Here is a 24,698-nt window from a genome sequence, read left to right as displayed (position 1 = left end):
CATTCTATTTATACAATATAATACAGTTGGCCTTAAGAAATTGGATAAGTTATAGAAGAAAAGCAAAAGGCTCTAAGAATAGCCAAATGGGGAAGCCTGAGATAAAGGAGGAAGATAATGAATAGATTAATGACCATATCCCCACAGGGCATGGAGACTTAAATAAGGCTCAAGGGTGTGGTAAATCTGAGGCAACTTCAGTCTCACCTAAGGAGCAGGTAATTAACTCTCCTCCATCAACTCCAACCTCAGGGATGGAGGGAGGAGGCATAGTTGGGAGGGACGGGCAGTGACAGCATCAGCACCTCCCCCCCAGCATCCAGCCGCTCCTATGACTAGATTGCAAAAGGGACTGATTAAGCCAAGGTGGAAGGGAGAGATGTATCAGAATTTCAACACCACATTTTTACTGTAATTCAACAGTTTAATTCTTCAGGTCAAGAAAGTAGAAATATACTCCTTTCGGTATAGAAGACCTGAAAAAGGCTTGCACTCTTTATGGAGCTACATCAGCTTATGTTAAGATGTTATTACAGAATTTGGCTTTTGAAATGTTGACCCCTAATGACTGGAAATCTATAACAAGGGTATGCCCAGAATCTGGACAAAACTACTTGTGGCTTTCTGAATATAGAGAGCTCTGTAGGATACAAGCCCAAGAAAACAGTCAAAGTGGAGTTCATGCTGCAATCACCTATGACCTACTAACAGGTGTAGGTTCTTATACTGCATTGAAAATAAGAAGGGCGAATTTGCCACCAATGACAAAGAAATTAAAGAAATAATTAGCAGCTGTTTTGTGTAATTGTATGTCAGCAAGTTTGGCAAACTAACTGAAATGGATGAATAGTTATAAAAATATACATTGTCCAGGTTTATAGAAGAGGAAATAAATTGCTTAAATAGTCCTATTTTTAAAAAAATAAAAATGAAATTGAACAAGTCATTAATGGACTCCTTAAGAAAAAATGGATTCACAAGTGAATTCTACCAAACATTTAATCAACCATTAATTCCAATACTATATACCTTATTTGGAAAAATTGTAAAAAGGAGTCCTGAAAAATTCCTCCTATGACACAATTATGGTACTGATAACTAAACCAGGAAGAACCAAAACAGAGAAAGAAAATTACAGACCAATCTCCCTTAGGAATATTGATGATAAAATTAAATAAAATATTAGAAATGTGATTACAACAATTTATCAGCAGGATAATACACTATGACCAAGTCAAATTTATATCAGAAATACAGGGCTGGCTCAATATTAGAAAAACAATACCATATTGACCATATCAATAACAAAATCATATGATAATCTCAATAGATTCAGATAAAGCTATTGATAAATACAGCAACCATTCCTACTAAAAACAATAGAGAGCATAGGTATAAAGAGTGCCTTCTTAAGATAATAAGCAGTTTCCATCAAAATCCTACAGGAAGCATTATTTGTAATGCAGAAAAAGTGGAGGTATCCTCAATAGGATCAAGGGTGAGAAAGGATGCGTAATGTTGATAATAATTGTACTAGAAATATTGGCTTCAGCAATAAAAAAAGGAAAAGAAATCAAAGGAATTAGAATAGGTAATGAGTAAATAAAAGTATCACTCTTTGCAGATGATATGATGATACACTTTGAGAACTTAGAAAATCATCCAAAAACCAATGGAAATAATTCACAGCTTTAGCAAAGTTGCAGAATATAAAATAAACCTACACAAATCATCAGCATTTTTACAGAGTCCATCAAGAAGAGAGAGAAAGAGAAATTACATTTAAAATTACTGTAGAGAAAATAAAATACATGGAGTTTTACCTGCCTTGACAAACCCAAGAACTTTGTGAACACAGTTACAAAACATTTTTCACACATATAAAGTACAGAATTAGAAAAAATATCAATTGTTCATAGCTGGATTGAGCAAATATAATTAAAAAATGACAGGTCTGTCTAAATTTGTCTACCTGTTTAGTGCCATACCAATCAGACTACAAGAACATTGTTTTATAGAAACTAAACAATAATGGCAAAATTAATCTGGAAGAACCTAAACCAATAGAAACAAGATTAAAAGAGAAGTATAAAGCTGGGAAAAATCTTTACAGTTAGTGTTTCTGATAAAGGTCTCATTTCTAAAATACATAAAGAAATGTGTCTAATGTATAAGAATACAAGTCATTCCCCAATTGATAAATAGTGAAAGTATTTAAATAGACAATTTTCAGATGACAAAATTAAAGTCATCTATAGTTATATAAAAAAGTTCTAAATCACAATTGATTTGAGAAATGCAAATTAAAACAACTCAGAATTACCATCTCATACCTCTAAGATTGGTTTAGATGACAGGAAAAGATAATAATAAAGGTTAGAGAGCATATAGGAAAATTGGGACACTAATGGATTGTTGCTGGAAATAATTCAACCATTCTAGAGAGCAATTTGAAACTATGCCCAAAAGGCAATAAAATTGTGCATACCCTTTAACCCAGCAATGCCATTACTGGGTCTGTCTCTCAAAAAAAAAAGCATAAAGAAAAGGAAAAGGACCCATGTGTGCAAAAATGCTTGTAGCAGCTCATTTTGTGGTAACAATGAATTAGGAAAAAAGCAGATGTCTATCAATTGGGGAATAGCTGAACAATTTGTGGTATATGAAGATACTGGACTACTATTGTTCTATTAAAAATTGATTAACAAGCTGACTTTAGAAAGGCACAAAAAGATTTATACAAACTGATGCTAAGCACAGCAAGCAGAAAATGCATTGTACATAATGATAGCAAGAATCTGTGATGATCAACTATGAAAGACTTGGTTACAGTGTTCTAAAGGACTCCCAATAGATTTTGAACAGAAAATGCCATCTGAATGCAAAAAAGAACTAAGGGGACTGAATGTAAATCAACACATGCTATGATCTTTTTTCTGTTTTTTTGTTTGTTTGTTTATTTGTTTTTATCTCTCCCATGTTTTTTTTTTTCATTTTGCTCTCATTTTTCTCTCCAACATCATTCATAAAGCAATGTGTGTTAAAAACAAATAAATTAATTTAATTTAAAACGCATTAATGTGCATGTATAAACTATATTGAATTGCTTGTTTTCTTAATGAGGGTAGTGGTAGAGAGGGAAGCAGGAAGAGAATTTGAAACAGTTAATTTTTTTAATGTTAATTTTTTTCATGTAACTAGGGAAAATAAAATACTAAATAAGAAATTTAAAAAAAAAAAAAACAGCCTTCTTCCAAACTTCTCTTTATAAATTTCTATTCTGAGTGCCACTATCTTCCATTCAAGTTGGTATGCAACCAAATCTTGTCATTTATCCCTCCACAGTATTATATCTTTCTTCTTCCATCCACTCCAATTCAGACACATCCCTTTTAGAGGAAATATTGCAAGAGATTCCTAATTAACCTTATTCCTATCTCTCTCTGTACTTTTCATAAATGAAAGTCTCTCCTATTCAGTAATTTCAATGGCTCTTCACTGCTTAATGACAGTTTTCCTCATCTGATTATAGCCTATTTATGGACGCTTAGTATATTTCACTCCCTTCCCCCCCACTACTATATAATTAAATAAATAAAATAAAATAATTATATAATTAAACCAGACGTAACTGTTTTCCCTTAAACAAAGACAGTCAATCTCTATTCTTCATGCCTTGTACTACATTGCTACTCATGACTGAAATGCACTCTCTCCACATCTGTACCTTTCCAATTTATTATTTTCTTCAAAGTTCATCTCACTTGTCATCTTTACAATGATCTTTTTATGGCCACTCCTACCTGTCAGGCCTCCATTTCCCCAAACTTACTTTATATCACCTCCACATTCTACCCCCACATACACTCAATTTTTATAAGCTCTTTGAGGCTGAAAACTATTTCATTTATGTCTTTGTATCTTCAAAATCCTGTAGCATATCATACTAAAAAAAATGAAATAAAAACTGATTTATTCATTTACTGACAGTATCTTTCAAGAGTTGAAACCATTGCTCCATAAACTATAAACATCTTAGATGGATAATGACCCCTATAATAGAAGAAAAAAAGAAGTAATATTGAAATTAAAGTCAGTTCAACTAACCATTCATTTTTTTTTGAACTCATGTCATCATTTTGATTATAAATATCAGAGATTTGAGATTTTATCAAGACACTTCTGTTAGATAAATGCAAATTAAGGCAACTCTGAGATATCATTACACACATGTCAGACTGGCTAGAATGACAGGGAAAGATAATGTGAAATGTTGGAGGGGATGTCGGAAAACAGGGACATTAATACATTGTTGGTGGAATTGTGAATACATCTAACCATTCTGGAGAGCAATTTGGACCTATACTCAAAAAGTTATCAAACTGTGTATATCCTTTGATTCAACAATGTTACTACTGGGCTTATATCCCAAAGAGATCATAAAGAAGGGAAAGAGATCTGTATGTGCAAGAATGTTTGTGTCAGCCCTCTTTGTGGTGGCCAGAAACTGGAAACTGAGTAGATGCCTATCAATTGAAGAATGGCTGAATAAATTGTGGTATATGAATATTATGGAATATTATTGTTCAGTAAGAAATGACCAGCAGGATGATTTCAGAAAGGCCTGGAGAGACTTACACAAACTGATGCTGAGTGAAATAAGCAGGACCAAGAGATCATTATATACTTCAGCAACAATACTATATGATGATAAATTCTGATGGAGTAGCCTGGAGATCATCCAAATCCTTTATTATCGCCATCAAAGTCTTGTCTCCTAGCCTGGGGCTTCAGCTAGTTTTCTTAGAAGTCTTCCAGAGTCTTGGTTTCAATGGAGAAACTAAGGAAGACAGGCCTGCCACCACAGTGCTGATGAAGATGGAAATTAATCTCTCTCCTTGGCTCTGAGAGCTTGGCTTATATGCTCTACACTGAGTATAAACCAATCATTATATCATTAGGAAACCATTATTTGTTGTAAGATTAAATCAATCATACAAAACTAGAGAACTATTAAGCTCCATGTTAAACTAGATAACCATTGTGTCATCAATTCCATTGATTTAACATCTTGTAAGAATCATTGTTTCAGAATTCTGGCTCATAACAGCTATCTATATCTATCAACATAGATGTTGCATTTCTTCATTATTTGAGATATTTTTTTCCTAGGCTTCCTTTTCTACTCATCTCCCAGCTCAAATGTGTTCTTTTTTACTATTTCCATTTTTAAGATCACCAAGTCATAGTGAATATTTAGATTTCCTGTCTCATTAGGTTCCTCCTTTGATCGCTCATATTAGTCTTCAGAGTGACAAGTATCATCTCACCATATTTGAATGCAAACAGTTTATATCTTAATCCTTTATCATTTTAATTCATTTTTTTTCTTTCTATGCCTCTTAACTTTTTATTTTATTTTATTTTATAATAACTTTTTATTGACAGAGCCCATGTCAGGGTAATTTTTTTACAACATTATCCCTTGCACTCTCTTCTGTTCCGATTTTTCCCTTCCCTCCCTCCACCCCCTCTCCCACATGGCAAGCAGTCCTATATATGTTAAATATGTTGCAATGTATCCTAGATATAATATATGTTTGCAGAACTGAACAGTTCTCTTGTTGAACAGGGAGAATTGGATTCAGAAGGTAAAACATAACCTGGGAAGAAAAACAAAAATTCAAATAATTTACATTCATTTCCCAGTGTTCTTTCTTTGGGTGTAGTTGCTTCTGTGCATCATTTATCAATTGAAACAGAGTTAGGTCTCTTTGTCAACGAAATCCACTTCCATCAGAATAAATCCTCATACAGTATCGTTGTTGAAGTGTGTAATGATCTCCTGGTTCTGCTCATTTCACTTAGCATCAATTCATGTAAGTCTCTCCAAGCCTCTCTGTATTCATCCTGATGGTCATTTCTTACAGAACAATAATATTCCATAACATTCATATACTACAATTTACCCAGCCATTCTGCAATTGATGGGCATCCATTCAATCTCCAGTTTCTAGCCACTACAAACAGGGCTGCTACAAACATTTTGGCAGATAGAGGTCCCTTTCCTTTCTTTAGTATTTCTTTGGGATATAAGCCCAGAAGTAGCACTGCTGGATCAAAGAAAAGTGTTTTTCTTCCCAGGTTATTTTTTACCTTCTGAATCCAATTCTCCCTGTTCAACAAGAGAACTGTTCGGTTCTGCAAACATATATTATATCTAGGATACATTGCAACATATTTAACATATATAGGACTGCTTGCCATGTGGGGGAGGGGGTGGAGGGAGGGAAGGGAAAAATCGGAACAGAAGAGAGTGCAAGGGATAATGTTGTAAAAAAATTACCCTGACATGGGGTCTGTCAATAAAAAGTTATTATAAAATAAAATAAAATAAAAAAGCCCAAAGTAGCACTGCACAGTTTGATAACTTTTTGGGCATAATTCCAGATTGCTCTCCAGAATGGAGTCGTTCACGACTCCACCAACAAGGCATCGGTGTCCCAGTTTTCCTGCATCCCCTCCAACATTCATCATTATTTTTTCCTGTCATTTTAGCCAATCTGACAGGTGTATAATGGTATCTCAGAGTTGCCTTAATTTGCATTTCTCTGATCAATAGTGATTTGGAACACTCTTTCATATGAGTGGTAATAGGTTCAATTTCTTTTCTTTTTTTTTTTTTTTTGTTGTTGTTGTTGTTGTTGTTCATCCTTAGTTCTCTTTTTTTTTTTTAATTTTTATTTAATAATTACTTTATATTGACAGAATCCATGCCAGGGTAATTTTTTTTTACAACATTATCCTTTGCACTCGTTTCTGTTCCAATTTTTTTCCCCTCCTTCCCTCCACCCCCTCTCCTACATGGCAAGCAGTCCTTTATATGTTGGATATATTGCAGTATATCCTAGATACAATATATGTTTACAGAATTGAACAGTTCTCTTGTTGCATAGGGAGAATTGGATTCAGAAGGTATAAATAACCCGGGAAGAAAAATAAAAATGCAGATAGTTCACATTCGTTTCCCAGTGTTCTTTCTTCGGGTGTAGCTGCTTTTGTCTGTCATTTATCAATTGAAACTTAGGTCTCTTTGTCAAAGAAATCCACTTCCATCAAAATATGTCCTCATACAATATCGTTGTCGAAGTGTATAATGATCTCCTGGTTCTGCTCATTTCACTTAGCATCAGTTCATGTAAGTCTCGCCAATCCTCTCTGTATTCATCCTGCTGGTCATTTCTTACAGAACAATAATATTCCATAACATTCATATACCACAATTTACCCAGCCATTCTCCAATTGATGGGCATCCATTCATTTTCCAGTTTCTAGCCACTACAAACAGGGCTGCTACAAACATTTTGGCAGATAGAGGTCCCTTTCCTTTCTTTAGTATTTCTTTGGGATATAAGCCCAATAGAAACACTGCTGGATCAAAGGGTATGCACAATTTGATAATTTTTTGGGCATAATTCCAGATTGCTCTCCAGAATGGTTGGATTCGTTCACAACTCCACCAACAATGCATTAGTGTCCCAGTTTTCCCGCATCCCCTCCAACATTCATCATTATTTTTTCCTGTCATCTTAGCCAATCTGACAGGTGTGTAGTGGTATCTCAGAGTTGTCTTAATTTGCATTTCTCTGATCAATAATGATTTGGAACACTCTTTCATATGGCTGGTAATAGTTTCAATTTCATCCTCTGAAAATTGTCTGTTCATATCCTTTGACCATTTATCAATTGGAGAATGGCTTGATTTCTTATAAATTTGAGTCAGTTCTCTATATATTTTGGAAATGAGGCCTTTATCAGAACCTTTAACTGTGAAGATGTTTTCCCAGTTTGTTGCTTCCCTTCTAATCTTGTTTGCATTAGTTTTGTTTGTACAAAGGCTTTTTAATTTGATGTAATCAAAATTTTCTATTTTGTGATCAGTAATGGTCTCTAGTTCATCTTTGGTCACAAATTTCTTTCTCCTCCACAAGTCTGAGAGATAAAGTATCCTATGTTCCTCCAATTTATTTATAATCTCGTTCTTTATGCCTAAGTCATGGACCCATTTCGATCTTATCTTGGTATATGGTATTAAGTGTGGGTCCATGCCTAATTTCTGCCATACTAATTTCCAGTTATCCCAGCAGTTTTTATCAAATAATGAATTCTTATCCCAAAAGTTAGGATTTTTGGGTTTCTCAAACACTAGATAGCTATAGTTGACTATTATGTCTTGTGAACCTAACCTTTTCCACTGATCAATTAATCTATTTCTTAGCCAATACCAAATGGTTTTGGTGACTGCTGCTTTATAATGTAATTTTAGATCAGGTACAGCTAGGCCACCTTCATTTGATTTTTTTTTTCATTAATTCCCTTGAGAGTCTCGACTTTTTAATTGTTCCATATGAATTTTGTTGTTATTTTTTCTAGATCATTAAAATATTTTCTTGGAAGTCTGATTGGTATAGCACTAAATAAATAGATTAGTTTAGGGAGTATTGTCATCCTTATTATATTCGCTCGGCCTATCCAAGAGCACTTAATATTTTTCCAATTATTTAAGTCTGACTTTATTTGTGTGGAAACTTTTTTGTAACTTTTTTCATATAATTCCTGAATTTCCTTTGGTAGATAGATTCCCAAATATTTTATGCTATCAACAGTTATTCTGAATGGAATTTCTCTTTGTATCTTTTGCTGTTGGATTTTGTTGGTGATGTATAAAAATGCTGAGGATTTATGGAGATTTAATTTGTATCCAGCTAGTTTGCTAAAATTGTGAATTATTTCTAATAGCTTTTTAGTAGAATCTCTGGTGTTCTCTAGGTATACCATCATATCATCTGCAAAGAGTGATAGTTTGGTTTCCTTATTGCCTACTCTCATTCCTTTAATATCTTTCTCAACTCTTATTGCAGAGGCTAGCGCCTCTAATACGATATTGAATAATAATGGTGATATTGGGCAACCTTGCTTCACTCCAGATCTTACTGGGAAGGATTCCAGTTTTTCCCCATTGCATATGATGCTTACTGATGGTTTTAAATATATGTTCCTGACTATTTTAAGGAAAAGTCCATTTATTCCTATGCTCTCAAGTGTTTTTATTAGGAATGGATGTTGGATTTTATCAAATGCTTTTTCTGCATCTATTGAGATGATCATATGGTATTTGTTTGGTTGGTTATTGATATAGTCAATTATGCTAATAGTTTCCCTAATATTGAACCAGCCCTGCATTCCTGGTATAAATCCTACTTGGTCATAGTGTATTATCCTGGTGACGATTTTCTGTAATCTTTTTGCTAATATTTTATTTAAGATTTTAGCATCAATATTCATTAGGGAGATTGGTCTATAATTTTATTTCTCTGTTTTCAGCCTACCTGGTTTAGGTATCAGTACCATGTCTGTGTCGTAAAAGGAGTTTGGTAGGACTCCTTCAATCCCTATTTTTTCAAATAGTTTATTTAGCATTGGAGTTAATTGTTCTTTAAATGTTTGGTAGAATTCACTTGTAAATCCATCTGGTCCTGGGGATTTTTTCTTAGGGAGTTGATTGATAGTTTGTTCTATTTATTTTTCTGAGATGGGACTGTTTAGGATATTTACTTCTTCCTCTGTTAGTTTGGGCAAGCTATATTTTTGGAGGTATTTTTCTATTTCATTTAAGTTGTCGAATTTATTGGCATAAAGTTGGGCAAAGTAACTCCTAATTATTGCTCTAATTTCCTCTTCGTTAGTGGCGAGTTCTCCCTTTTCATTTTTAAGACTAACAATTTGATTTTCCTCTTTCCTTTTTTTAATCAGATTTACTAAGGGTTTGTCTATTTTGTTGGTTTTTTCATAGAACCAACTCTTAGTTTTATTAATTAATTCAATAGTTTTTTTTTTTTTTTACTTTCAATTTTATTGATCTCTCCTTTTATTTTTAGAATTTCAAGTTTAGTGTTTGACTGGGGGTTTTTAATTTGTTCCTTTTCTAGCATTTTTAGTTGCAAACCCAATTCATTGACCTTCTCTTTCTCTATTTTATACAAATAGGCCTCTAGAGATATGAAATTTCCCCTTAGACTCCTGGTTAAGATGGCGGAGAGGAGGCTCACAGTTGCATAAGCTCCGCGCTTTCTCTCACTATCCACTTCATTACAAGCCTCTGAATCAATGCTTGACTGAAAAAAACCCACAAATAGTTACCAAGAGAAGCCATCCTTGAGATCCGCCAAGAAAGGTCTGTCTTTACTGGAGGGCTGGGGCGGTTTTAGATCGGGCGCAGGCTGAGGGCAGCGGCAGTGAGAGCACGGGAGCAGACTGGAGAGGGGGTGGGGAGTGATCGCAGCTGTCTCTGCGGGGAGAGCTTCGCTACAGGTTTGGAACCTGCAGCAAGTCAACAGCCCAGCAGAGAAGCTAAAAACACCGGGGCTGAAGAACACAACCGCAAACAGCTGGAGTCTCTCAGGACCTGGCCGCCCCCCCCTTCCCCCCCCTCAGTGACTCAGCACGCTTTGGGATCTCAGAGCGCAGGCGCAGCACAGTCCTGCTAGTGCCTCACTGCTGCCACCTGCAGTCTGTAGAGGAAGCTCGATAACACACCCAGCCCCCCCCCAAAGAAAGACTCCAGTTTTTTCTGTTTTTCTTTGGTAGTTTGTCTCTGATTAATAGACAGAATGAGCAAGAAGCTGAAGAGGACTTTAACCCTAGACAGCTTCTACACAGATAGAGAGCAGACTCTAAATCCTGAGGAGACTAAAAACAGGCAGTCCCCAGGTGATTCCCCAAAGGAGGAGATCGTCTGTTCCTCAGCACAGATGAACCTCATAGAAATGATTAAAAAGGCTCTCACAAGGGAGCTAGAAGAAAAATGGGGAAAGCAGAGTGAGGCTTGGCAAAAGGAGAAGGAAGCTTGGGAAAAGGAAAGGGAGGCTTGGCAAAAGAGCCTGGAGAAGTCAGTTAAAGAGAGAGTGGATAAAGAAGTAAAATCCTTGAAAAAATAGGATTAGTGAACTGGAAAACAAAATTGGCGAAATGGAAAAAAATTCCACAGAACAAAAGAACTCAATTGGACAATTAGAGAAAGATTTTAAAAAAGTGAGTGAAGAGAATACTTCACTGAAAATCAGAATTGAACAAGTGGAATTGAATGACTCGAGGAGACAAGAAGAATCAGTCAAGCAAATCCAAAAAAATCAAACAATGGAGAAAAATGTGAAATACCTTCTGGGAAAGACAACAGACCTGGAAAACAGATCCAGGAGAGACAATCTGAGAATCATTGGACTCCCAGAAAAACATGATGAAAAAAAGAGCCTGGACACTGTCTTCCAGGAAATTATCAAAGAGAACTGCCCAGAAGTCATAGGAACAGAGGAAAAAATAAACATTGAAAGGATTCATCGATCACCCACTGAAAGGGATCCTAAAATCAAAACACCAAGGAATATAGTGGCCAAATGCCAGAACCCTCAGATGAAAGAAAAAATATTGCAAGCGGCTAGAAAAACCCAATTCAAGTATCAAGGAGCCACAATAAGGATCACCCAGGATCTGGCAGCATCCACATTAAAAGATCGAAGGGCCTGGAATATGATATTCCGAAAGGCTAAGGAACTTGGTATGCAACCAAAAATAACTTACCCAGCGAGAATGAGCATCTTTTTCCAGGGAAGAAGATGGACATTCAACGAAGTAAGCGAATTTCATCTATTTCTGATGAAAAAACCAGAACTTAACAAAAAGTTTGATCTACAAATATAGAACTCAAGAGAAATCTAAAAAGGTAAAGATTAATCTTGGGAACTATATTTTGACTATATAGATGTATAAAGAATACATGTATACCTTGTTCTAGAAATTGATGTGGAAAGGACATTGTACCAGAAAAAGGGTAAAGTGGGGGTAGTACATCTCATGAAGAGGCATAGGAAACCTATTATATCTGAGAGAAAGAATGGAGGGGGATGAATATAGTGGGTATCTTACTGCCTTCAGAATTGGCTTTAAGTGAAAAATCTTAAGACATATTCAATCTATGGTGAAACTTCTCCCATCTCATTGAAAAGTGAGAAGGGAAAAGTGGAAAGGGAAGGAATAAGCTAAGCGGAAGGGAATACGGGAACTGGGAGGGAAAGGGGTAAGATAGGGGGAGGAACTCTAAGGCGGGGGGAGGGACACTAAAAAGGGAGGGCTGTGAGAAACAAGGGGTGCTCACAAGCTTAATACTTGGAAGGGGGGGAAAGGGGAAAGAAGGGAGGAAAGCATAAACCGGGGTTAACAAGATGGCAAGTAATACAGAATTGGTCATTCTAACCATAAATGTGAACGGGGTAAACTCCCCCATAAAGAGGAAGCGGTTAGCAGAATGGATTAAAAGCCAGAATCCTACAATATGTTGTTTACAGGAAACACACCTGAAGCGGGGAGATACATGCAGGTTAAAGGTAAAAGGTTGGAGCAAAATCTACTATGCTTCAGGTGAAGTCAAAAAAGCAGGGGTAGCCATCCTGATCTCAGATCAAGCTAAAGCAAAAATTGACATAATTAAAAGAGATAAGGAAGGACACTATATCTTGCTAAAGGGTAGCATGGATAATGAAGCACTATCTATATTAAACATATATGCACCAAGTGGGGTAGCATCTAAATTCTTAAAAGAGAAACTAAGAGAGCTGCAAGAAGAAATAGACAGTAAAACTATAATAGTGGGAGATCTTAACCTTGCACTCTCAGAATTAGATAAATCAAACCAGAAAATAAATAAGAAAGAAGTCAAAGAGGTAAACAGAATACTAGAAAAGCTAGATATGATAGATCTCTGGAGAAAATGTAATGGAGACAGAAAGGAATACACTTTCTTTTCAGCAGTTCATGGAACCTATACAAAAATTGACCATATATTAGGACATAAAAACCTCAAACTCAAATGTAGTAAGGCAGAAATAGTAAATGCATCCTTTTCAGACCACGATGCAATGAAAATTACATTCAACAAAAAAGCAGGGGGAAGTAGACCAAAAAATAATTGGAAACTAAATAATCTCATACTAAAGAATGATTGGGTAAAACAGCAAATCATAGACATAATTAATAACTTCACCCAAGAAAACGATAATAATGAGACATCATACCAAAATGTATGGGATGCAGCCAAAGCGGTAATAAGGGGAAATTTCATATCTCTAGAGGCCTATTTGTATAAAATAGAGAAAGAGAAGGTCAATGAATTGGGTTTGCAATTAAAAATGCTAGAAAAGGAACAAATTAAAAACCACCAGTCAAACACTAAACTTGAAATTCTAAAAGTAAAAGGTGAGATCAATAAAATTGAAAGTAAAAAAACTATTGAATTGATTAATAAAACTAAGAGTTGGTTCTATGAAAAAACCAACAAAATAGACAAACCCTTAGTAAATCTGATTAAAAAAAGGAAAGAGGAAAATCAAATTGTTAGTCTTAAAAATGAAAAGGGAGAACTCACCACTAACGAAGAGGAAATTAGAGCAATAATTAGGAGTTACTTTGCCCAACTTTATGCCAATAAATTCGACAACTTAAATGAAATAGAAAAATACCTCCAAAAATACAGCTTGCCCAAACTAACAGAGGAAGAAGTAAATATCCTAAACAGTCCCATCTCAGAAAAAGAAATAGAACAAACTATCAATCAACTCCCTAAGAAAAAATCCCCAGGACCAGATGGATTTACATGTGAATTCTACCAAACATTTAAAGAACAATTAACTCCAATGCTAAATAAACTATTTGAAAAAATAGGGATTGAAGGAGTCCTACCAAACTCCTTTTATGACACAGACATGGTACTGATACCTAAACCAGGTAGGCTGAAAACAGAGAAAGAAAATTATAGACCAATCTCCCTAATGAATATTGATGCTAAAATCTTAAATAAAATATTAGCAAAAAGATTACAGAAAATCGTCACCAGGATAATACACTATGACCAAGTAGGATTTATACCAGGAATGCAGGGCTGGTTCAATATTAGGAAAACTATTAGCATAATTGACTATATCAATAACCAACCAAACAAAAACCATATGATCATCTCAATAGATGCAGAAAAAGCATTTGATAAAATCCAACATCCATTCCTAATAAAAACACTTGAGAGCATAGGAATAAATGGACTTTTCCTTAAAATAGTCAGGAGCATATATTTAAAACCATCAGTAAGCATCATATGCAATGGGGAAAAACTGGAACCTTTCCCAGTAAGATCTGGAGTGAAGCAAGGTTGCCCACTATCACCATTATTATTTAATATCGTATTAGAAACACTAGCCTCGGCAATAAGAGTCGAGAAAGATATAAAAGGAATTAGAGTAGGCAATGAGGAAACCAAACTATCACTCTTTGCAGATGATATGATGGTATACCTAGAGAACCCCAGAGATTCTACCAAAAAGCTATTGGAAATAATTCATAATTTTAGCAAAGTAGCTGGCTACAAAATAAATCCCCATAAATCCTCAGCATTTTTATACATCACCAACAAAACCCAACAGCAAGAGATACAAAGAGAAATTCCATTCAGAATAACTGTTGATACCATAAAATATTTGGGAATCTATCTACCAAAGGAAAGTCAGGAATTATATGAGCAAAATTATAAAAAAGTCTCCACACAAATAAAGTCAGACTTAAATAATTGGAAAAATATTAAGTGCTCTTGGATCGGCCGAGCGAACATAATAAAGATGACAATACTCCCTAAACTAATCTATTTATTTAGTGCTATACCAATCAGACTTCCAAGAAAATATTTTATTGATCTAGAAAAAATAACAACAAAATTCATATGGAACAATAAAAAGTCGAGAATCTCAAGGGAATTAATGAAAAAAAAATCAAATGAAGGTGGCCTAGCTGTACCTGATCTAAAATTATATTATAAAGCAGCAGTCACCAAAACCATTTGGTATTGGCTAAGAAATAGATTAGTGGATCAGTGGAAAAGGCTAGGCTCACAAGACAGAATAGTCAATTATAGCAATCTAGTGTTTGACAACCCAAAGCCCCTAACTTCTGGGAAAAGAATTCAATATTTGATAAAAACTGCTGGGATAATTGGAAATTAGTATGGCAGAAATTAGGCATGGACCCACACTTAACACCATATACCAAGATAAGATCAAAATGGGTCTATGACCTAGGCATAAAGAACGAGACTATAAATAAATTAGAGGAACATAGAATAGTTTATCTCTCAGACTTGTGGAGGAGAAAGAAATTTGTGACCAAAGATGAACTAGAGACCATTACTGATCACAGAATAGAAAATTTCGATTACATCAAATTAAAAAGCCTTTGTACAAATAAAACTAATGCAAACAAGATTAGAAGGGAAGCAACAAACTGGGAAAACATTTTCACAGTTAAAGGTTCTGATAAAGGCCTCATTTCCAAAATATATAGAGAACTGACTCAAATTTATAAGAAATCAAGCCATTCTCCAATTGATAAATGGTCAAAGGATATGAACAGACAATTTTCAGAGGATGAGATTGAAACTATTACCACTCATATGAAAGAGTGTTCCAAATCATTATTGATCAGAGAAATGCAAATTAAGACAACTCTGAGATACCACTACACACCTGTCAGATTGGCTAAGATGACAGGAAAAAATAATGATGAATGTTGGAGGGGATGCGGGAAAACTGGGACACTAATGCATTGTTGGTGGAGTTGTGAACGAATCCAACCATTCTGGAGAGCAATCTGGAATTATGCCCAAAAAATTATCAAAATGTGCATATCCTTTGATCCAGCAGTGTTTCTATTGGGCTTATATCCCAAAGAAATACTAAAGAAGGGAAAGGGACCTGTATGTGCCAAAATGTTTGTAGCAGCCCTGTTTGTAGTGGCTAGAAACTGGAAAATGAATGGATGCCCATCAATTGGAGAATGGCTGGGTAAATTGTGGTATATGAATGTTATAGAATATTATTGTTCTGTAAGAAATGACCAGCAGGATGAATACAGAGAGGCTTGGAGAGACCTTCATGAACTGATGCTAAGTGAAATGAGCAGAACCAGGAGATCATTATACACTTCGACAACGATATTGTATGAGGACATATATTGATGGAAGTGGATTTCTTTGACAAAGAGACCTGAGTTTCAATTGATAAATGACGGACAAAAGCAGCTACACCCAAAGAAAGAACACTGGGAAACGAATGTGAACTATCTGCATTTTTTTTTTCTTCCCGGATTATTTATACCTTCTGAATCCAATTCTCCCTACGCAACAAGAGAACTGTTCGGTTCTGCAAACATATATTGTATCTAGGATATACTGCAACATATCCAACATATAAAGGACTGCTTGCCATCTAGGGGAGGGGGTGGAGGGAGGGAGGGGAAAAAAATCGGAACAGAAATGAGTGTCAATATAATGTAATTATTAAATAAAAAATTTAAAAAAAAAAAAAAAAAAAAAAAAAAAAAAAAAAAGAAATTTCCCCTTATTACTGCTTTGGCTGCATCCCATACATTTTGGTATGATGTCTCATTATTATCGTTTTCTTGGGTGAAGTTATTAATTATGTCTATGATTTGCTGTTTCACCCAATCATTCTTTAGTATGAGATTATTTAGTTTCCAAATATTTTTTGGTCTACTTTCCTGTGGCTTTTTATTGAATGTAATTTTCATTGCATCGTGGTCTGAAAAGGATGCATTTACTATTTCTGCCTTACTGCATTTGAGTTTGAGGTTTTTATGTCCTAATATATGGTCAATTTTTGTATAGGTTCCATGAACTGCTGAAAAGAAAGTGTATTCCTTTCTGTCTCCATTACATTTTCTCCAGAGATCTATCATATCTAACTTTTCTAGTATTCTATTTACCTCTTTGACTTCTTTCTTATTTATTTTTGTGGTTTGATTTATCTAATTGTGAGAGTGCAAGGTTAAGATCTCCCACTATTATAGTTTTACTGTCTATTTCTTCTTGCAGCTCTCTTAATTTCTCTTTTAAGAATTTAGATGCTATACCACTTGGTGCATATATGTTTAATATAAATAGTGCTTCATTATCCATGCTACCCTTTAGCAAGATATAGTGCCCTTCCTTATCTCTTTTAATTAGGTCAATTTTTGCTTTAGCTTGATCTGAGATCAGGACGGCTACCCCTGCTTTTTTGACTTCACCTGAAGCATAGTAGATTTTGCTCCAACCTTTTACCTTTAACCTGCATGTATCTCCCCGCTTCAGGTGTGTTTCCTGTAAACAACATATTGTAGGATTCTGGCTTTTAATCCATTCTGCTAACCGCTTCCTCTTTATGGGGGAGTTTACCCCGTTCACGTTTATGGTTAGAATGACCAATTCTGTATTACTTGCAATCTTGTTAACCCCGGTTTATGCTTTTCTCCCCTCTTCCCCTTTCCCCCCTTCCCAGTATTAAGCTTGTGAGCACCACTTGCTTCTCACAGCTCTCCCTTTTTAGTATCCCTCCTCCCGCTTTAGAGTTCCTCCCCCTATCTTACCCCTTTCCCTCCCAGTTTCCGTATTCCCTTCCGCTTAGCTTATTCCTTCCCTTTTCACTTTTCCCTTCTCACTTTTCAATGAGGTGGGAGAAGTTTCACCATAGATTGAATATGTCTTAAGATTTTTCACTTAAAGCCAATTCTGAAGGCAGTAAGATACCCACTATATTCATCCCCCTCCATTCTTTCTCTCAGATATAATAGGTTTCCTATGCCTCTTCATGAGATGTACTACCCCCACTTTACCCTTTTTCTGGTACAATGTCCTTTCCACATCAATTTCTAGAACAAGGTATACATGTATTCTTTATACATCTATATAGTCGAAATATAGTTCCCAAGATTAATCTTTACCTTTTTAGATTTCTCTTGTGTTCTATATTTGTAGATCAAACTTTTTGTTAAGTTCTGGCTTTTTCATCAAAAATAGATGAAATTCGCTTACTTCGTTGAATGTCCATCTTCTTCCCTGGAAAAAAGATGGTCATTCTTGCTGGGTAAGTTATTTTTTGTTGCATACCAAGTTCCTTAGCCTTTTGGAATATCATATTCCAGGCCCTTTGATCTTTTAATGGGGATGGTGCCAGATCCTGGGTGATCCTTATTGTGGCTCCTTGATACTTGAATTGGGTTTTTCTAGCCGCTTGTAATATTTTTTCCTTCATCTCAGGCTTCTGGCATTTGGCCACTATATTCCTTGGTGTTTTGATTTTAGGATCCCTTTCAGTGGGTGATCGATGAATCCTTTCAATGTTTATTTTTTCCTCTGTTCCTATGACTTCTGGGCAGTCCTCTTTGATAATTTCCTGGAAAATAGTGTCCAGGCTCTTTTTTTCATCATGTTTTTCTGGAACTCCAATGATTCTCAGATTGTCTCTCCTGGATCTGTTTTCCAAGTCTGTTGTCTTCCCCAGAAGGTATTTCACATTCTTTTCCATTGTTTGATTTTTTTGGATTTGCTTGACTGATTCTTCTTGTCTCCTTGAGTCATTCAATTCCAATTGTTCAATTCTGATTTTTAGTGAAGTATTTTCTTCACTCACTTTTTCAAAATCTTTTTCTAATTGTCCCATTGAGTTCTTTTGTTCTGTGGAATTTTTTTTCCATTTCGCCTATTTTGTTTTCCAGTTCACCAATCCTATTTTTCAAGGATTTTACTTGTTTATCCACTCTCTCTTTAACTGACTTCTCCAGGCTCTTTTGCCAAGCCTCCCTCTCCTTTTCCCATTTTTCTTCCAGCTCCCTTGTGAGAGCCTTTTTAATTACTTCTATGAGGTTCATCTGTGCTGAGGAACAGATGATCTCCTCCTTGGGGATTCACCTGGGGAGTGTTTGTTTTTAGTCTCCTCAGGATTTAGAGTCTGCTCTCTATCTGTATAGACGCTGTCAAGGGTTAAAGTCCTCTTCAGTTTCTTGCTCATTCTGTCTAATAATCAAAGACAAACTAGCAAAGAAAAACAAAAAAAACTGTGGAGTCTTTCTTTGGGGGAGGAGCTGGGTATGTTATCGAGCTTCCTCTACAGACTGCAGGAGGCAGCAGTGAGGCACTAGCAGGACTGTGCTGCTCCTGCACTCTGAGATCCCAGAGCGTGCTGAGTCACTATGGGGGGAGGAAGGGGGGGGCGGCCAGGTCCGAGAGACTCCAGCTGTTTGGGATTGTATTCTTTACCCCCGGTGTTTTTAGCTTCTCTGCTGGGCTGCTGACTTGCTGCGGAGCAAAGTATCTAATCCTGTAGCGAAGCTCTCCCCGCAGAGATGGCTGCGATCACTCCCACCCCCTCTCCAGTCTGCTCCCGTGCTCTCACTGCCACTGCCGCCGCCTGCGCCCGATCTAAAACCGTCCCAGCCCTCCAGTAAAGACAGACCTTTCTTGGCGAATCTCAAGGATGGCTTCTCTTGGTAACTATTTGTGGGTTTTTTTTTTCAGTCAAGCATTAATTCAGAGGCTTGTAATGAAATGGATAGAGAGAAAGCGTGGAGCTACACAGCTATGTGCCTCCTCTCCACCATCTTAGCCCAGTTTCAATTTCATCATCTGAAAATTGTCTGTTCATATCCTTTGACCATTTATCAATCAGAGAATGTATGCCTCTTAACTTTTAACTCCTGTGTTTGAATTTCAAAGTTTCTACACAGTTCTATTGTTTTGAGCTTGGAATAAAATAATGTTTGGAATATTTCTGTTTCATTAAAGGTCCATTCCTCTCCCAGTCCCAACTCCATAAGTTTATTCAGTTTTGCTAGATGATTTATTCTTGATATAAGCTCCCATCTTTTCCTTTAGGGTTAGTGTATTCCGAGTTTCTCTATGGTGGTGGCTGCTAAATCATGTGATTTTGACACTGACTCTTCATTTAATTTTTTTTTCCTATTTACCATCATTTTTTTCTTTGATCTGAAAATTCTTTGTTCATGATGTTTCAAGAAGTTTTTATTTTGTGATTTCTTTTACAAAGTAACCAATAGGTTTATTATGGTTCAACTATGCTTCATATTCCAAAAATCTGAGGAAATTTCTCTTAAATATTACATATTAAATCAAAAAAAGTGACAAATGTAAACCTTCTTTTTCAATATCAAATCCTTTTTGTAGTCATAATTATGACTATATTAAATATGACTCCAATTTTCCTCACCAATTTAAGTAAATTCTCTTAACAATGCTTTATGGATATTATCATTATTTACTATCACCTTAGATTTGTGCAATGCTTTTATCAGTTCTCATGTACCATTTCACTCTGGACTCATAAAATTTCTTTGAGATCAATATGGTATTTTTTGTTCCTTTTTGAAGATAGCTCCAGTGACAGATAGTTTCTGTTGTTGAAGGATCTACAACTTAGTATGAAGAGAATCATTATCCAGAAGCAGGCAAGAACCAAAGGAAGATTCAGTCCTCTGGGAGAGATTAGATGATGAGGAAATTGTCAATAAAAGATTTTTTAAAATGGTAGAAATATTGCAATTTCAATGGTTGGAGAGATTGTCCATTCTTGTGTGATGATGAATTGATCCATTTTTAAGTGTTAAAAGACAAAGAAATTGACACAGAGAAAAAAGGCTTAAGAAGACATAACAATAAAAAGGGGAAATTTGTTTAACAAAAACCTAAACATGCACACATGCTTACCTGCCAAGCAATATGGCTACAAAAACACCATGTGACATTAAATATAAAAGGGGTGAATGAAGGGAAAAGAAATTGAAGCAAAAATTAGTAGCTATTTTGCGCAACTTTATGGCAGCAAGTCTAACTGAAATGGATAAATATTTACAAATACATAAATTTCGCAGCTTTACAAAAGAGGAAATAAAATACTTATGTAGTCTTGTTTTAGAAAAAAAAGAAATTGTCAAAGTTATTAATGCACTCTCTTAAAAAAAATTCTGGGGCCAGGTGGATTCATAAGTGAATTATATCAAACATTAAAAAAAAATTAATTTCAATACTATGTAAAGTATGTGGAAAATAGTTTAAAAAGAGTCCTGACAAATCCCTTCTGTGACATAAATATGGCACTGATAACTAAACAAGGATGGCCAAAACGGAGAAATAAATTTACAGACCAATGTCCCTAATGAATATTGATGCAAAAATTGTAAATAAAATATTATCAAAGAGATTACAGCAACTTATCAGCAGGATAATACACTATAACAAAGTGGGATTTATACCAGGAATAGAGGGCTGATTCAATATCAGGAAAACTATTACCATAAATGACCATAATAACAGCAAAACTAACAGAAATCATATACAAATCTCAATGGAGACAGAAAAAGCTTTGGAGAAAATACAGAATCCATTTCTATTAAAAACAATGGAAACATAGGAATAAAGAAAGATTTCCTTAAAATAATAAGCAGTATCTATCTAAAACCTTCAACAAGTTTCATTTGTCATGAAGAGAAGCTGGATGCATTCACAAAAAAAAAAAAAAAAAAAAAAAAAAAAAAAAAAAAAGATCAGGGCTGAAACAAGGATGCCCACTATCACCGCTATCATTCAACATTATACTAGAAATGCTGCCTTTAGCAATAAGAAAAGAAAAAAAAGAAATTAAATAAATTAGAATAGGCAATGAAGAAATAAAACTATCTATCTTTTTAGATGATATGATGACATGCTTATAGAATCTATTCTCAAATAGAGAAATCTGTTTGAAAACTTTAACAGCAGTATGACAGAAAGTAGGCACTGATTCACACTTAACACCATACACCAAGATAAGGTCAAAATGGGTTCATGACCTAGGCATAAAGAATGAGATTATAAATAAATTGGAATAGCAGAGGATAGTTTACCTCTCAGACCTATGGAAGAGAGAGGAATTTATGACCAAAGAAGAACTATACTCGGCTGTGAGCTGCCTGCCATGCTCTCAGCTACCTTCCCGCACCCTGCGTCCAATCCAAAACTGTCCCAGCCCTCGCGCAAAAACAGACCTTTCTTGGCGAATCTCAAAGATGGCTTCTCTTGGTAACTATTTGTGGGGGTTTTTTCAGTCAAGCATCAATTCAGAGGCTTGTAATGAAATGGATAGTGAGAGAAAAATGCGGAGCTTACACAGCTGTGTGCCTCCTCTCTGCCATATTGGCCAGATGTTTGGCTGCCTCCACATTAAAGGATCGAAGGGCCTGGAATCTGATATTCTGAAAGGCAAAATAACTTGGAATGCAGCCAAGAATACACTACCCCGCAAAACTGATCATCTTCTTCCAGGGAAGAAGATGGACATTTAATGAAACAGATGAATTCCATTTGTTTTTGAGGAAAAAACTGGAACTAAACAAAAAAATTGCTCTCCAACCATAGGAATTCAGAGAAGCAAAAAAAGGTAAAAGGAACTCTTGAGAATTGTATTTCTGTTGTGGATATACAAAAAGACTACATGTATAATTTGATTTTACTGATATAACATAAAAAAGGAAGTAGAAATGGAAAAAGGATAAGGTCAGGAAAGGGGGAAAGGGGGGATAAAAAGAGGGAAACTACATGCCACAAAGAGGTAAAGGAAACTTATCATATCTGAGGGAATTTAGAGAGGGGAGGAACATTGTGTGGCTCTTACTCTCATCAGAGTTGGCGCAAAGAGAAAATAATTGACATACTTGTTTTACAGAAAATCTTCTCTCACCTCACTAAAAATGGGGGAGAGGAAAAGGGAAAAGGAAAAGAGAAATAAGGGAAGAAAGGGGAGGGAGGGATCCTAAAGAGAGTGAACAGCATGATACAAGTGGGGCACATAAGTTTAAAACTGGGAAGGAGGGTTGGGGGGGAAGTAAAAGAAAAGCATAATCTGAGGCTAATAAGATGACAGGAAATACAGAATTAGTCCCTTTAACCATAAATGTGAATGGAATGAACTCTCCCATAAAGTGGAGGCAGCAAACTGGATCAAAAGTCAGGACAGAAAAGATCAAAATACCATAGTTTTTAAAGCAGGGAGATACATACAGAGTAAAGATAAAAGGCTGGAGCAGAATCTATTATACTTCAGGTGAAGCAAAAAGCATGGGTAACCATCCTGATCTCAGATCAAGCAGAACCAAAAATTGATCTGATTAAAAGAGATAAGGAAGGAAATTATATCTTGCTAAAGGGTAGTTTAGAAAATGAAGCAATATCAATACTATACATATATGCACCAAGTGGTATAGCATCTAACTTCCTCAAGGAGAAGTTAAGAGAGTTACAAGAAGAAATAGACAGCAAAACTGTAATAGTGGGAGACCTCAACCTTGCACTCTCAGAATTAGATAAATCAAACAACAAAACAAATAAGAAAGAAATTAAAGATGTAAATAGAATGTTAGAAAAAATAGGGATGATAGATCTTTGGAGAAAACTGAATGGAGACAGAAAGGAATATACTTTCTTCTCAGCAGTTTATGGAACCTATACAAAAATTGACCATATATTAGGACAGAAATATCTCAAAATTTAATGCAGGAAGGCAGAAATAGTCAATGCTTTCTTTTCAGATCATTAAGCAATAAAAACTATATTCAACAAAAAGTTAGAGGTAATAGAACAAAAAGTAATTAGAAACTAAATAATTTCATCTTAAAGGGTGATTGGGTGAAACAGCAAATTATAGACATAATAATTTCACTCAAGATAATGACAACGATCAGATATCATACCAAAATTTGTGGGATGCAGCCAAAGCTGTAATAAGAGGAAATTTTATATCCTTAGAGGCTTGTTTGAATAAAATAGAGAAAGAGAAGGTCAATGAATTGGGCTTGCAACTAAAAAAAAAACTAGAAAAAGACCAAATTAAAACCCTCCAATCAAATAATAAATTTGAAAGTAAAAAAAAAAAATAGCTTTGTACTAATAAATAAAACTACATCAAGATAAGGTCAAATGCATTCATGCCCTAGGCATAAAGAATGAGATTATAAATAATTTAGAGGAACACAGGTTAGTGTATGTCTCAGACCTGTGGAAGAGGAAGAAAGAATAACTACAGATCATTACTGATCACAAAACAGAGTTTGGTTGTTTTTGTACAGCAAAATAATGGTTTGGACATGTATACTTATTTTGTATTTAATTTATACTTTAATATATTTAACATGTATTGGTCATCCTGCCATCTAGGGGAGGGGGTGAGGGAAAGGAGGGGAAAAGTTGAAACAAAAGGTTTGGTAATTGTCAATGTTGTAAAACAATCCATGCATATGACTTGTAAGTAAAAAGCTATTAAAAATTAAAAAAAAGAAATTAATAGAATCCATTGATGACTTCCTGAATGATCCCAGAAGGAAAATATGTATATATATATAGTCATAATGAGGATAACACAAGATTTAGCTGCTTCTGTGTTAAAGGAACAGAGGTTTGGAATGTGATATTTTGGAATAAATATGTCTGTGATTGTTTTTTAATAAGTAATATATTAAGTCATTTGCTTTCTGTAGGAAGAATAGAACTTAAATACAATCAAATGAATTATGGCAGTCATAGCAGTCATTGTTTCATGGACCATACAACATGGAGCTAGATAATCATCCAATATTACCATCAAAACAATAGGAAGCAGAGGGCATAGAATGGATTGTATGTGTAGCTATAACTGTAGATTCTACATGAAAAGAAAATAAATTCATCTAGTTGGGTAAAAAAGTAAGAAAACCAAGTGAACAGAGTAAAGTCAGAATAGTATAT

The sequence above is a fragment of the Antechinus flavipes genome, chromosome 3 (genome assembly GCF_016432865.1).
Source record: "Antechinus flavipes isolate AdamAnt ecotype Samford, QLD, Australia chromosome 3, AdamAnt_v2, whole genome shotgun sequence".
Lineage (NCBI taxonomy): Eukaryota > Metazoa > Chordata > Mammalia > Dasyuromorphia > Dasyuridae > Antechinus > Antechinus flavipes.
The sequence above is the reverse complement of the archived record's forward strand: the minus strand, read 5'-3'. Positions refer to the sequence as shown.